This window comes from Haliotis asinina, chromosome 15 (assembly GCF_037392515.1).
Source record: "Haliotis asinina isolate JCU_RB_2024 chromosome 15, JCU_Hal_asi_v2, whole genome shotgun sequence".
NCBI lineage: Eukaryota > Metazoa > Mollusca > Gastropoda > Lepetellida > Haliotidae > Haliotis > Haliotis asinina.
The window spans coordinates 14,608,415-14,624,909 of NC_090294.1; positions in this window are offsets into that span (position 1 = coordinate 14,608,415).

Below are 16,495 nucleotides of genomic sequence, written 5' to 3' on the forward strand. Positions count from 1 at the left end.
TACACTTTGTTATCAATTCTTTACAAAAAAAAACTCCCCTGGGATTCCTAGACAGAATTGGTCACCTATGCTTGACGTACTCGACTTAGTGGATTGGGTGGTTAGGCTGGATAAATGAGGATTGAGCGGTCCAAATGCGTCAGACCTGGCTGCTTGCATGGCTGGCTACCCGAAGACTCTAAAAGTAGTTAATGGGCTATGTGGTCCAGAATCGAGTTGTTGTAGGTGATAGGCCTAAAATACCGTTATTGCCATTGCTAAAATAAATTTCAAAATTGTAAGTAGTAGCATTCTAATGTATAATATCAGTCGAATCACGATAAAATGTTTCCCAGTAAGTTAAAAAGTATCATAAATGAAAGTAACTAGAGTGTTTTAAATGTTATGGCATTGTCAGTTTTAGTACACAGATAAGTAGGGGTGAAAGAAATATTGCGACAGCGATATTCTGTTCCGACCAACTATTGCAATATTATTGAAATGTTTTGTTGTTGTTTTTTGTTTGTTTGTTTGTTTTTGTTTGTTTGTTTGTTTGTTTGTTTGTTTGTTTCTCTCCTTAAAGTTTCTCATCGAAAGTCTTTTCCCAAATAAATTATAGTTTCTAGATGTAGAGCTAGAATTATAGAACTACTTTCAGCCTCTTTTAATAACTGACAAGAAACTTGAAACCCATATCAAGTATGTTCGAGAGGTAACAGGGGCGGATAACTCTAAATCAAAGTGAACGAAACTGATACATCCTGTATTTTGCGCTGCGCAATTATCAGCAAAGTCAATTACTAAACTATAGTCACACATCGATAGTTTTTCTTTCTATTTCGTCCATTGATTAATTGCTATCGGAGACTCAACAACTGCAATCCATCGATTGTTCGATGCATCGTGACAGTCCTAATAACATAATACAATAGATGATATCGATTTGCAATAACCTCCAAACGTAACTGAGCAATACAAATTACATTTTAATGAAGTGTTTCAAGTAAGGTTGGCATTTGCCTCTAAGGTCTAGAAAGCACTGTTTTGGAACATCGAATATCTATATACGCGTTTTCTTGTTTGTTGCATTTAACGTTTGTCTTGTTCAAAAACATGAATTTGTGCTCGTTAATGGCCCAGAAAAGGTGAAGCTGACATTAGACGATACGGTATATCTCAAGCATCGTGACTGGGCTGTTCCACCATTGTTGGAAATTGATTTGATTTGATGTTATACATGAAAGAAACTGACATAATGTCATTCCACTATTGTTGGAGGAAATTGATATAATGTCATTCCACTATTGTTGGAGGAAATTGTTATAATGTCATTCCACTATTGTCGGGGGAAATTGTTATAATGTCATTCCACTATTGTTGGAGGAAATTGATATAATGTCATTCCACTATTGTCGGAGGAAACTGTATTATAGAAACTGGTATAAATGTGATATGTCATCCCACTGTTGTCGGAAGAACGTGATATGTCACCCCACTATTACTGGCCGAAATGTCATTTACTGTCATTCCACCATTGCAGGAAGAACTTTATATATTCCATTCCACTTTTTGAAGAATAAGTCTGTTGAAATGTCATTCCATTATTTGTGAAAGACTTGTGACATAATGACACGCCACTATTGCAGGAGCAGTCTGGCGTAAGTGTCATTCAGCTATTGATACTGGCTTGTAGGTGGAAATTATTACATAGCAATCACCAAGCTTCTGCATTCTTGCTATCGCTGACCATGTGTTGTCGGCCTTTGAGTTCGTCATGCAGAGTTATGTCCCTTAGACACACCAGAAACCTGCATATGTGGCTTCGTATCGCGGTTTTCCCAACTCCAGGCTTGTCAGTATCATCCATGTACCCATAGACTTCACCGTAAAGGTAGTAAAGTGGCAGAATCCTACATTATTCCATTATTGTTCTACTGTCACATCACGCTGTCACGCTGTCATGCTGTCACGCTATGACGGAACTGGTATAATACAAAGAGCAGCATTTTTAACCATATTCTCTGTTTGAGACAATGTTCGTGACAAAGCTTATTGTATAGGTAGCCTCAGAGTCACACAGGGCGGTGGGGTAGCCTACTGGTAAAAGCGTCGGCTAGTCACGCCGAAGGCACGAGTTCGATTCTCAACACGATTCTCAACACGACTCGTAGCTATATACTTATAACAGCAGTGAAACATCTGTGAAATGAAAGATGGTAACTATGGTAACATGTCACAACAACCAATTGATGTTGCATCCAGTTGTTTTGTTGGATTTAATATTTCCTGTTTCGTGAATTAATTGATATTGCCATCTCGCACAACCGGCGAGGGGTGAAGATGAAATGGTCTATTATTAAAGCGTTCGCTTGTTTACGACGAAGATACCAGTTCCAGGCCCATGTGGTTTCAATGTATTGAATTCAGATGTCGTATCCTCCCTTCGAGAGCCTAGTGGTTGAAGCAGCGGCTCGTAACGCCCGGGTTCCATTCCTCACATGGGTACAATACGTGGAACCAATTCCTGGTGTCTTAGAGCGTAATGTTGCTGGAATATAAAAGCGGTGCAAAACCACTCACTCACATGTCCTCACGTGTCCACCGTCGTGCGATATTACGGGGCGAGAGAACTCGCACACGCTCAAGGTAACTTAATGCGTACATGAGGTTTGTGTAATACCGTTCTAGGAAGCAACCCAGGCGATTTGTTAACCAATGGTTATTCGGAACGTGACCGCCATCATCCGAAGTATAGTAGATCCCTACTTGCAGCCAGACCAACCACATTGCCGCCCAGAGCTTAACGCAATTGCAACAACTATCTAGTTTCCTCACGTGATTCCCAACCATGCTAAGCCCATTTAAACCATTTGTATGGTTAAAAACCCGTCAAGGCCAATATTTGCTTAAACGCAATTATTAAAACATAATTATTCAACCACAACTTCCAACTTGCGATAATAAATATACACATGCTGAAAATCAAAATGGAAAGATGGTATCCATTACATTCTCTTGGGGGTTCTGTAGCGTAAAAGACCGCTGGTGTGTTAATTATCCATATATTAGTCCCGTGATCTGTTCAAGTGGCTACTGAATATTTTTGATTGCCGAATTGAGACTTTATACACGGGTGATAAAAGATAGTATCTAAATGTCGTCGCGGCTACAGATCCGGAATACGGATCATTATGGGACTGAGAACACGGCTCTAGACGTTGTGCGGGAGTGCGCGGCAGACAGAATGGCGCACGGATCCCTAAACAGCGTGTTCTTAGATCAGTAAGGGACATTTCTCCAAGCTGAGTAAACATATTTAGTCAAACCAGTCTCCACATCTCCGTGTCTTTTTGACCTCACAGCGTTAGTATCACCCATGAAGAGCGATCCCGGCCAACCTTTTTATTATTTAGGTTTTCCGCAGCAAATTGCTTTGTTGTTCTAGAATCTCCAACGTATCTTCATGCTCAGTGTTTAAGTAGAGTCTTAACCTTACATCGGGAGACACTTGCGTTTGAAGTCTTCGGTCTGGGCATGTCTTACGCCCAAAGTCTCACATTACTGCGCTTGGTTTGTTTTGGTAATTTCAGAAAACTACAACCCAACCTTAACCTGTTTTACTTGAAGACAGTTTACTAAAAACTACAGTCTCGATGAAATAACTGACATTTTCTTTCAATGTCAGACTGACTGTCTCGAACATAAACCGTAGTTCATGGCTGACAACAGAGCGGAGCGTCAAAGGTATGTACACATTTTATGGCTTCTTTATGCTTAGCTGGCTGTAATTCTGTTTCATTAAGTAGAATGTCAGATGATGAAAAACTACTCTTCTGACATGCTGGATGCTGGCTGAGTTTGTTTGTTTGTTTGTTTGTTTGTTTGTTTGTTTCACTTGCACGTTTATATAGTCTTTACTTATTCATTGATTTTTATTCATCGTATATTAAGTTATTCATTTATGATATTTATCTATATCATTATTGCAGAGTACACAACACTTTCAAAGCAATAACACCAAGACTAGGCAATACTGTATTTTAAACCTGTTTAACAATAGTCCTTGGGATTCCCACGCTCCACAGAGCCGCTTTTAATATTGCCATCTTGCTAAACTGGAAAGAAAACACTAAGGAATGTGGTATATGAATGAAATAAATCTAAAGCTGCTTCCAAAAGTACCAGATCACAAATGCTATCAACGATTTATCTATCAATTCACATAACCACGACTGGTTGATACTGTTGCACGTAAGATTGGATCATGGTCTTGCCAAAGCCAGGGTAACAAAGTTTTTCTTGCAAACGGTTTTGTTTGAGATATATCTAAATCCATGGCAACAAGACTAGTTTTATTTGTTTCTTTCCAGATGAAGTAAGCGTCACAAAAACACCCAACACTCTTATCGAACGTGTTATTGCACAGCGAGTCACAAACACAGTCACATCACTTCTGAAACAATACCCGTGTTTTGAGACTGCAGTTTAAGAACATGTAACTTCTTTCTCAAAATATATATTGCATGTAACCACCCTATGTATGAAAACATCATTGTTAGTTAAAAAAAATTGTGGAAATTTGTGGCACATTTTCACCAGTGGCGAATAAAATAGAACTATCAATTTAATAAATGGTTTGACTAGAGATAACAAAGAAGACATTCTCTCGGTTCAGCATGAAAAATATATCCGAAAATTAGACAATCAGTAAATAACATTAGATTTGAACAGTAGAATAGTCGGTAGATTTGTTTTTGCTATTTTGAACAGATCTATAACAATATTTGAGAGTGAAAATACACAATGACATTTACAACATGATCAAAGGTATATGCATGTTATATTTGGAATTAGGCTTTCTCAGTAAAGTATAGATTCTGTTACTTTTGTTGGGTTCTGTCCATTAATATTTGTCTAGTTTTGACAGTGATATTTTAAATAGTATTAAACTTGGTTGGACACCGGTATGCTACAAATTTGTATATATCGCAATTCTAACAGAGGTCTAAACTTATATTTTGGTAAGTCAAGTACCTGTTCCTAACTATCTCCGCGCTAGGACCCACAGGTGGGGAAAGTATTGCTGTAAAGTTTGTAAACCATCGCATGTCTTGCGACATGCTTCACCGCCGGGCACTGGTTCCCCCACCCTCGGGAAATACATCACGTGACATGGATTAAAATGATTGACAGGGCAGGGTGGAGTACGATGCAATATCACACTTTCATATCTTTGATGTTTTCCGATGTTGATCCGGAACGACCGTCAGTGAAAGATAAGATTTGTTCGGGAACTGTTCCCTGATCCAAACTTTGTGCGGGACAGAGTCATTATTTCTTCCACTTTCATGGATCTCCTTTATTATTTATGTTGTTGTTAAAACATTGCAGCATTAGTTAGCGGGCAAAGGGTAAATGATTCGCAGTGATTTTATTATTAGTGCGGGATAGTTTTACAAGATGAATTTATTTTTAAACAGAAATTACATTTTTGTTAGTTATAAAATTAATATTATCTTTATTATTCATTAATAGAGATGTGAATAATAACATCTTTTATCATATTATTTTTAGCCAAATTATGTCCGGCTGATTTTTTTTCTGATCTTGCACTGTTAAGGGGCTATGGTATGTGTCTGGGTTCGAATCCTGGAGCCTCTGGTGTAGGCAGAATCTGAATCAACTATTATTACTGAACACAAATTATCAATGCAGAGAAACAAACAAACAAACAAGCCAATAGAACAGTCTGTGAAGGTAATATTATACAAATCATCTACGGTTCTGTTGTTTACGAATAATATTCATAGTACATCAATTCAAGGTATTAAAATTTACAATATTGAATAACAGCAATAAGTTTATAACTCCATACTTATCACACACACCATTTCTGAATTCTGATTATTATTTTTTTTTTCTGTGGGACGAAATGACGAAATGAGAACATCCCATTCACACTATCTCCAAAAACAAGAAACTCACTAAGGATATTTTGTAATAGGAATAAGTATGGACCAAACATAATGCTATGTGTTAATGGAACATTGGAGGATTTGTAGCAAAATGGTTTGTACGTTCTCCGGTTTTCACTCAAACAAATTTCCTCCACATGCGGTACAGGGTATTTGTTGGGGAGAATATAATTTTAACACAATTTGATTGAGATGACACGGAAATCAACAATCGGGAAATCAACATGGACGTGAGCTCATTTCAAGCATTAACGTCGCCAGCTGGAGCCGATATTAAACAGTATTACCAGCCGCGAGTACAGAGGAAATCTACCGTAGCTTACGTCCACACAACAAGGTTTCGAGCCGAGTGGTGCGCTTCGACTGTTTATACATCAAAGCACAATTAGCTTATTAAAATAAAAGTTTACAAAATTTGATAATCTTCGTCAAATATTGAAGCGCATAATTACCACTCTAAACTATTAGACAAATTGATCCGTTGTTTGGCGATTTGCACGTGTAATGGCGTTGTTTTGCTCGTGTTCAAAGGGCTGAGAATAGTCCTAATATTCTGACCCGGGGCCGGCTGACTCCGCGGAAAATTGATTTCAAGTTGAGAATATGCCACTACCGTTATCATCGTGTGGTCTCGATAGAAAACAGATCTCGGCTAATGCGAATACACTTTTCCTCCGGTCGCTAATTGTCGCAATCAGGCGGAAAGGAATATTTCTGTTAATACAGATCTGTGCTGAATCCAATGCCTCGACTGAACGACCGTGCAATTATTGCTTCAACACAGTGTCGTTACTGTTGCTGTTTTATATTCGTGAAGCGTGGCTTACAAATCAGGAGAGAATGAGATATTTTACACACCAGAAATATATAAAGTAGAACATAACTTGGGTGTTCTTGTAATGTTTGGATATTTTTCAGCTTCAAGATGCTGCAACAGTAGCTCTTTTCATTTGATTTTAAATACTAAATTTTGGATTTGTTCTTATATAGGTTGGATATATATTTAGATTATTTTCCAATACGTACCTTACAAAACATGCCGATGGGCAAATAAACTTGTTTAACTATGACAAACAAGGTAGAGATATTTGTTAGGGATATATCTTATTTCTGCTCATGATGCTGTTTTTTAACCAAACTTAGCTGCACTGATCTATATCCAGCGTAGAGGCGTTTTCATAGCATTAATCATTATTGCTTCAAATCAAGATTTTTTCTTTTGTTCTGCAACAAATAATTAAATAGTTTTGGAGGACGTTACCTTCAACTGCCATATTTTGTTATTGTGAGCATCAAAAACTTGAAGGGGTATTGAGTACACTGCTTTGTTTTCTATCTCTGTCAGTGAAAAAACATTTTTAAATCGCACAATAATACTAGTGTTAGACAAACGTGACAAAATCCTGTTGATAATTCACGATGAAATATTACATCTTAAAAGAAAAGGTCATCAGTTAAGTACATGGCCAGTGAATTTGATTGATTGATAAAACTACATGAAAGTATCATTTTGTAGCCTGTCCTCAAGAGACTTGCGAGTTCATCTTCATATTTCTCAATTTAGAATTACACGTTGAAACGCTATTCTGTTCCGATTGACATGGTAGAAGCGTGTCATTTCGGTTCCACCGCCAGAGGGACATGGCTGTGACAGTGCCTTATCATATCATACCCTGTCTGCCGCTGCCTCGTCAGAAAATGGCAAGGGAGTCAATTGCTCTGACCTTAATCCACCTCCCCGTTTCCCCTGCGTTTTATCTCAATACACACGGTCTGAAGCTTCCTGACATCAATCTAAAGGAATCTTTTCCGCTCAAATCTCATGTATACACATTTCGGGCATATGAACTGCAAACAGCGCTTTAAACATGCATATTTACTTTACGAATTCTGTGTTCATTTCATCTCTGATCTCATAGCCCAACCGATCATTCAGGTGGTTTGTAAGCTGTTCGAATCAAATATTGCTTTCGTTCATGCCCTAAGTTTAGAACTACGTCACTTTATCGTCCAGTTATATTTTTTTAAAAATTCCAGCTTAATTCTGTTAAGTAATTCGTTACGAAATTTCAAGACGGTCATTCGGAAATAACCCAAGGGTGAGCGACCGCTGTCGGGTACACTCGGGAACGGGGTAGCGACAACGAAGAAATTACCGTGACAAATTGAAGTCGCGATATGCTGACATTTCCGTAAGTGGGAAATGAATTTCATTACGATAGTTCCCTGGGAGTAAGGATTAACAGTTTTGCCCTGCGCTACCCCCGGGGGAGGGACTAGGGTGTGAAGACAGGAGGGGGCACTGTCGTCTTGCATCTCGTCAACACTTCGGTATCAGTTGATCAAGCTCCTTACAGCCACATGCACCTGTACTCAGAGACAGTGTTGTCTTTCACGCGTCGCTTAGGACACACAACGCTGCAAAAAGAAACAAAACTTTCTTTTTAAAAATAAATAAATAAATACTGCTCACGTTCATGGGAAAAGAAGCGCTAGATGCCTCTGAAACGAAAGAGAATACTTTTCTACAGTGAGACGGCTCATTGTGTGGTTTGTGTGTTACAGAATTTGACATTTAAACTTCAGTGTTAACGTTCGTTTCAATTTCTGAAAGACGATCCTGCTATTTATTAGGAGAGATGGGAAGCTTGAAATTTACATGCAAATAGACATCAGAATAAAACTGAAAAGAAACTGTCACACTAATGTGACCTACGGGTGAACGTGTGTATTATGTTATAAATATATTGTTAGTCTACAAATGTATTGCTAGTATTGCTAGTGCCTTCAGGTGTCAGATGGATAAACTGTACCAGTAGAAACGGTATAAAAACTCCACAATTTTACTAAAGATAATCTGTCAGATCATGACAGATTGTTTCCAGTCATACGAAACAAACGCATATTCTTATAAATTAGGTTAATTGATTAGTTAATTGACAGTTTTGTCATAATTTGTTCTTTTTCCTGACTGATACAAAAAGGAAATTTGAAAAGAAGGTATTTGAAACTATTGAAACAATTATACAGCATGTAGTATTTTAATGACAGAGTACTTATGGCATATGTTCGTTGTGAAGTTTTCCTAAACATTATAATCCTTCGAAAATAGCCTGATTCTGAATTTGCTATAAAGTGATGATATAGTACACAGACCATGATGCCGTGGAACTACTCTCAAGCTAGTACATTACAGCACGTCCCTTCTTTGTGCTGATGCTTGTTGTGACAACATAATATGTGATTCCTGTATAAACAAAACTTTTCACTGCTTCCGAAATGTTTGAAATCAGACATCAATTTGAAGAAGAAACGTAAAAACACAACAAAATTGCATTTAAAAAATAAATGTGACTCACAAACTAAACGACATTTATCCAACACATTTTCACAGCGAATTAATTTTTCAAAAATAAAGATCACGATATGAATATTGATAGGAAATCTTCAACTGTAAATAATCTGTCGCACCCATCTGACTACCAGTATGCTTCTGGGCAAGAAGATAGAAACATCGCCGTGATAGCGTGACTTTGTCAATAGCTCCTATGAAATGAGAGTGAAATTGACAAGGCTTTGTCAGCGCTAGGCTATGACTGAGATAGGAGAGATCCGGCTATGTATTAATTATGGCCATCATACCAGATGCCTACCAGTATATGAAGACAGACATAATGGTTAGGGGCGGGGGGTTGTGTTTGATCATAGTACAGGGACAAATTAACGCTGACAAGCCCGAAAGAATTTAAAACATCCTCATGAAAATTTAGGTGTTGGTTTCGTGGGCCATATGACACACTTTAAGCAGCCCCGATAGAACTGCAACGGGAATACATTCGACAATGAGCGTGTATCATTACAATAATGCGACTATAGGTTAAAGTACCTCTATAAGGAGTATTTCATTACATCCTGATTAGCGCTACCGCGATCGGTTTAGACCAAGTTTGCTGACTTGGAACAAGTTACGTCCAACCTGAGTTTCGACGTTTATTTAAATCCGATAATGATGAGTGGGATTTAGCATTGTGTTACAGGTAAACAGCGTGGTATTATCCATGCTTGGCCTCCATGTAAGCAGAAGCTAGAGCTGTTTTAATATTTTTTATGAAACACCATATGGAACTGTGTGATTATATCAGTCTTACTGCTTTTTAACGATCGGTTGTAGTATGTTCGGCCTCGTTAGTTGGAGATTTATTGTACTTTCTAACTTAAAGTTCGTCATTTTAAGGAGATATTTGGTAACCGGGTTATGTGCTGCCTGACATGAACAATAATCTTTAAAGCCATATGTTTATTATAGCATTTGTCCATATAGTTTTCCAGTACGAAAACTGATGCACGTGCATCTCATGCAGATTTGACCGGTTACAGTTCACAAATCCCCATCATACTAGTATTTCCTGAGAGGATTACAGACTAGGTATTACACTTGCTACTGTAAATTTAAAATTTGTTTTTGAAGTAAACGAGATGATTGCGTGTGTATTTTGACTGTAGGTGTTGGCTTACTAGAGTGTGTGTATTGTACTTGTCGTTGTAGAAGATCTCATGTCTATCTCTGGTTGTTGGTTTTGGCGTTGTTTGGTTTTTTTTCTCTTTTGTTTTGTTTTGGTTCTTTACTTTGTTTTTTTTTTTTTGCTTTTTGTTTGTTTTGTTTTTGTTTTTTGTTTGGGGGTGTTTTTTTGGGGGGTGTTTTTGTGTTTTGTTTGTTTGTTTGTTTGTTTTCTTTTGGGTTTTTTTTTGGGGGGGGGGGTGGGGGTAGAGGGAGGAGATGGGGAAGGGGTTTCGTTATTATTCCCGAGTTTTTTTATTCGCTTTGCTGTAATTGTATTTCGTTTATTTGGGTATTGTGTTTTGTTTTTTTTCTGCTTTATTTTGTTATTGTGTGTGTGTGTGTGTGTGTGTGTGTGTGTGTGTGTGTGTGTGTGTGTGTGTGTGTGTGTGTGTGTGTGTGTGTGTGTGTGTGTGTGTGTGTGTGTGTGTGTAGGGGTGGGGAGCGCCTGTATTTCAATCTGTGGGGGGCGGGGTGGGTGGTCCTTCTTTTGTGTTTGAGTTTGTGTGTGCATGGGGGAAGGGGAGGGCTGTCTGGTCTTGTCGCTTTCTGGGATGTGTTTATGTGCTGGCGTGTGAGTATGGGGTCATCACTGTGATAATGCGATGATGGTGGTTCTGTGTAAGTGCGTGTTAGTGTGCGTTCGTGCGTGTGTGTATTTAGGCGTTGCATGGAGTTAGGTGGTCAATGGAGGTGAGACGATCGATATTATGGTTGTATGATCTTTGCAGATCTAAGCGCGTGTGTGCTTTCGTGCGTGTGTGCTTGTGCTTTAGTGAGCTTGTTTGTTATTGTGTATGGTTCGAACAGGTTGCAGGCAGTAAGATTGATTGAGTTTGATTTTATCCCGCACTCCTCAACCATATAGCCGTGTTCTGTAAATAATCGAGTCTGGACCAGACAATCCAGTGATCAACAGCATGAGCATCGATCTACGCAACTGGGAACCGATGACACGTATCAGCCAAGTCGGCGAGCCTGACCACCAGATTCCGTTAGTCCCCTCTTGAGACACGCATGGCACTCGTCATATAGTTGCAACATTGCTGAGTGCGTTGTCAAACAACAAACAAACAAACAAACCTTGTCTATAGTACCAGATGAATAACCTACCCACAATGGCATCTTGTAAGGGTATGTACGAGACGAAGAAAAAGAGCTTAACGGTGGACGTAAACCTATGAGTCTAAACCAATACATTATCTATTGTTGATGAGACGTTCACATCTGTCAAGAGACAATACATCTGCGAACAAGATCTGCCAACATGTCATCCATCCCCCTATCGAGATGAAGTACTTAAGCTGGGGAAGCTTCAAAACACATGACAGAGATGTAACAATATATACCCCAGACCACTGCAGCATGCGATCAAGAATACTCTTACAACAGAGAACTTTGTGGCCACACAAATACGTTTTCCATCGTAAAATTGCATCCCCAGAAGCTTTAGCTTTGTTAAGTAGGACAGTATAGTTAGTTCAATAGTTTCGTTAAATATATTTTAGTATAATTTTACAGTTTAGGTTAGTTTAGATATGTCCAATACATGTGCATGTGGACGTAGTTTGCAAGTTGATAAACGCTTACATTTCCATCTGAACCTTTCTTAATGAAACAATTGCAAAACACGTGAACAATCCTCTGTTGATAATCACCTCTACATTTACACGTGTATAAGTTTTCGACTGACAAAGCATTGTGTCTGGACAAATGGACAAATTCTTTTTATAAAACACATTTACACTGGAACTATCATTTTTTGCTATCAGTAAAAAGTTTCATCTTGACACGAGAACATTAGGCAAGTCATTTATGAAGCAATGTGTGACATTCGAATTGACACTTTGTGAGAAACGTTGTTTCATAGTCAGTGTATCTCACTTAAACCCTTTGTGGTTGAAGGGCAGCCAAGTGCTGAAAGCGCTCGCCTGTCAGGTTGAAGTCCGGGTTCGACTCTCCACATGCTTACAAAGTGTAAAGGCCATTTAGGGTGATGGGGTTTTGCTACAAGCGTCTTATTAACCCATTTTTACTCTTAATTATTGGCACTCTATCCCGTGTTCATAGCTATATATTATCAAAAGACCATACTTGTACATTGTCTCATTTACATATTTCCATGTACACAGTTTTACATTTAGTTATTGGCACATTATAACATTTTCATAGTTATACATTATCGTTTACATATTGTCTTATTTGAATATTGTATCATTTACTTACTGACATAGTTTTCAAACATGTAACGAGATTCTATAACAACGTCAGACTTATAGAGTAATATTCCATCTTAACAATGCCAATAGACTTTACAAATGAAAAATAATTAAGACCAAGATTACGACACAACACTATGAATCTAACAATTCAAGTTTTCTGAAACTGACATCACAAGAATACTACATTCCTAACAAGGTACCTCGTCACAGAACACAGTTGGTCACTCAGTTGGGCGTCGTTGACATGTAATTTTGTCAAAACCGAACACAAAACCTTAATCACGCAAATCATAAAATAATCATATTGACAGCATCAGTCGTTGTCGTCTGGCTGAGTTCTCCAGCTTTATCAAACCCAGGCATCTTAAAATACCCGCATTAACCGCAGTAGTCTGTCGCCTGCTGCCAGACCAAGCAGGGTACAGCATCAATTCACTGTTGCTAGCCGTCAAGAAGCTAGTTTTGATTGACTGTGCTCACAGGGGTCCGTTTGATTATGTCCATGTAAAATGGATGTTAATGGGCGTTCCGTTTTCATCGGTACGCCAGTATATAACTGCTCATCTTTTATGTGCAGTGTTGAGAGTGAATATTCATAAGTTTGTGTATTAACCGTAGGGTTTTCTTAATCGTATATGAAAAGATATTGGGGTGTCTGAGATTGTTGTCAAGTCACGCGCTGTGACTGACGTTGAACACAGTCATGTCTGGGTTACAGGGATCTCACCCAAAGAAAATCAGACAATGTCTTGGTCACGTCTGTTGTCTCCAGCCGTACACCTCTACACGACATTACAGACATTGAGATTATTAATACACTTACCTGTGCTGCCAAGATTACTGCATACAAAGTCTCGATGAAAGCAGCCTAACATGTGTCAGTACTACTGTGTCATATAATTACTAGGACTTGCAATTTCTTTATTATTTACACACAACGTTTCAGGGCTAATGCTTACTACCACGTGTCCCTTTATCACTAAGAAAACAAACAAACAAACCAAATACATTTCATCTGCTAGAGGGGAGCGTATTAGCCCAGGAACGCCGCGTGCAAAATAATAAAGAAGTTGCACATCTATGTCAAGTGTCTTGAATCATTACTCAGTCAACTTCTATCAAACTGCTTGTCAAGCATCTGACGTATGTATTCTTGGCCCAACATCTATAATGTACACTAGTGCCTCCTGCTCCATTGTACTCCCGCGTAATTGTAAAGAAGGACATCACTAATCCACAGTACCACCGCCTAACTTTATGTACTCAAACATACCTATGTGTGAGCTTAGATCTCTTTAATCCACACTACAACCGCCTACTATGTATACTGAAACAGGTGTGTTTCTGAGCGGGATCCCTTTAATTCACACCATAACTACCTACGATGTACCCAAACAGGTTTATTTGTTATCCCTAATCATTCTAATCCACACTACAACCGCCTACTCTATGTACTCAAACAAGCCTATTTGTGACCCTGGATCTCTTAAACCAACACTACAACCGCCTACTCTATGTACTCAAACAAGCCTATTTGTGACCCTGGATCTCTTAAACCAATACTACAACCGCCTACTCTATGTACTCAAACAGGCCTATTTGTGTCCCTGGATCTCTTAAACCAACACTACAACCGCCTACTCTATGTACTCAAACAGGCCTATTTGTGTCCCTGGATCTCTTAAACCAATACTACAACCGCCTACTCTATGTACTCAAATAGGCTGGTTATGACTCCTCCCACTAATGTAACGGTCAAAAGAAATGATTATAAAGTCGAAATCGCTGATGTTACAAAGCGGCTAACCGCCATGCTGAAAAGGGAAAACGTGAATTTTAATAAAAGGTGTATGGACAAAGAAACGTGCATATTGCCAACACACCTGTTAATAAGATTCACTTTCACTGGTGGTTTGTCAGTTTGCAATATCAGTGAAATCGACTTGGTATTGTTTTCGTTTTGTTTTGTTTTTTTGTTGTTGTTGTTGTTGTTGTTTTTGGGAAGTGGTTTGGTTTGGTTTGGTTTGGTTTTTGGTTTTTGGGAGGGGGGGTGTTTTGTTTTTGTTTTTGTTTTTTTGTGTGTGTTTTTGTTTTGTTTTGTTTTTGTGGGTTTCTTGCCCGTTAGTTTATGTACTCAAATAGGCCTATCCCTCTTATCAACACTAATGCATTATAGACTGTTTTCCTCACTCAAACCTAGATGGTTTTGTTGGTTGCCGATATACAGACCTCATACGACACTAGACAACAGATGGTGTACCAATTATTATTCACTGCAAGTGCAACATCAGCGACCAGCATAGGGGTCCAGTTGTCACTAACATGCAAGGTTCATAAAAGGTCACTTCCATCGGCTATAATCCGAGTCAGCTCCATGTCATCCAAAATATTTCGACGTTTTCTTCCACATTCAGTTTCAGAAGCGTCCGTGCAGAAACACATATCTCGAAAGAAAAATATATGGTTTGTTCTTTAAAAGAGGAGGACGAGATATGTCGTCATTCAAGAAATTTGCAAAAACCGTTTATGGAATAGTTAGTGTTCCACATGGTATTAGGTTTGTTGCATGTGTAACACGTGTGTTGCATGTGTTCAGAGCGGCGTAGCTTGATGACTTGAAAGACGGGATACAACGTTATATATGAAACATGGCTGAATCTTGTGCATTGCTCATACCGCTACACAGAGGTAGGTGTCATGGATGTAGGTAGCTATTAAGGAGGGATACCAATAATAAATGTCTTATCTGAAATATGTTGATGGAAATGACTGGACACCTCAAGACAAATTTCACACCAGCACTATATTACAATCTGTATTTCATCTGGCGCTTCTGCACATAAATGGTTGTTTGTACTCACCCATTCATGAACAAATTTTCTCTTCTTAAAAGAACACGCGCGATATTTCAACGAAAGTTTAATTAAATATATATTTAAAACTCTGTCTATACCATTCAAAGAATTCCATTCCATTTTGCGAGCATACCACTAGCCAATGCATATTATGAGAAAACGTAATACATATCGATACAGATGAAACATTTCCACAGGAACGGAATACATTTTCACATTTTCCTCTAATTTCACTACATCCGCTTTCCGCTTTGGCTTCATCATTCGCATTTCATCAATTTTATAAATTCAATATCACCTACTTTTTTGTAATGACATACATGATGACAATAACCTTTGGAACTAGAAACATGTAAAATTGATAATTAAATCCAGTTTAATAGATCAATAAAATTATTTTCTTTGAGGTTTATGACACTTTCCTGTGTGTAAATACAAAAAATATAAAGATTTACGACTTCAGCCCATAACACTTAGCTCATTTTTTTAAAATAATGACGGCCAACTAATGGTCTTTTCATCATATGAGTGAAGTGTCAGACTGTGAATATCACGTAATTAAACAATCGGAATTCATAGTGATTAGACTTTTCGTTTCGTGGCGATATTCTCAGGATTATTGAAATTCTTTCATTTTTAATCTTTGGTAACTAACAGTCTGGCACTGTGACCTATCGTATGCTTGATGTGTTTATGAGTGTCCACGAAAGTGTTCAGATCTCATTTTTCTCATCTGCCTTCAAAGTGAAAATAAGGCGTTTCAATCTCTCTAAATATTTCGGACCATACAAACTACAGAAAGAAGCGCTTAATCTCCAAATGCTTTTCGACTCGGAGGCCAACCCTATCGCTAATGTTTTTGCCCCCCTCGAGGGTCAAAAGCGTTTTAAGGGTTTCATGAGAATC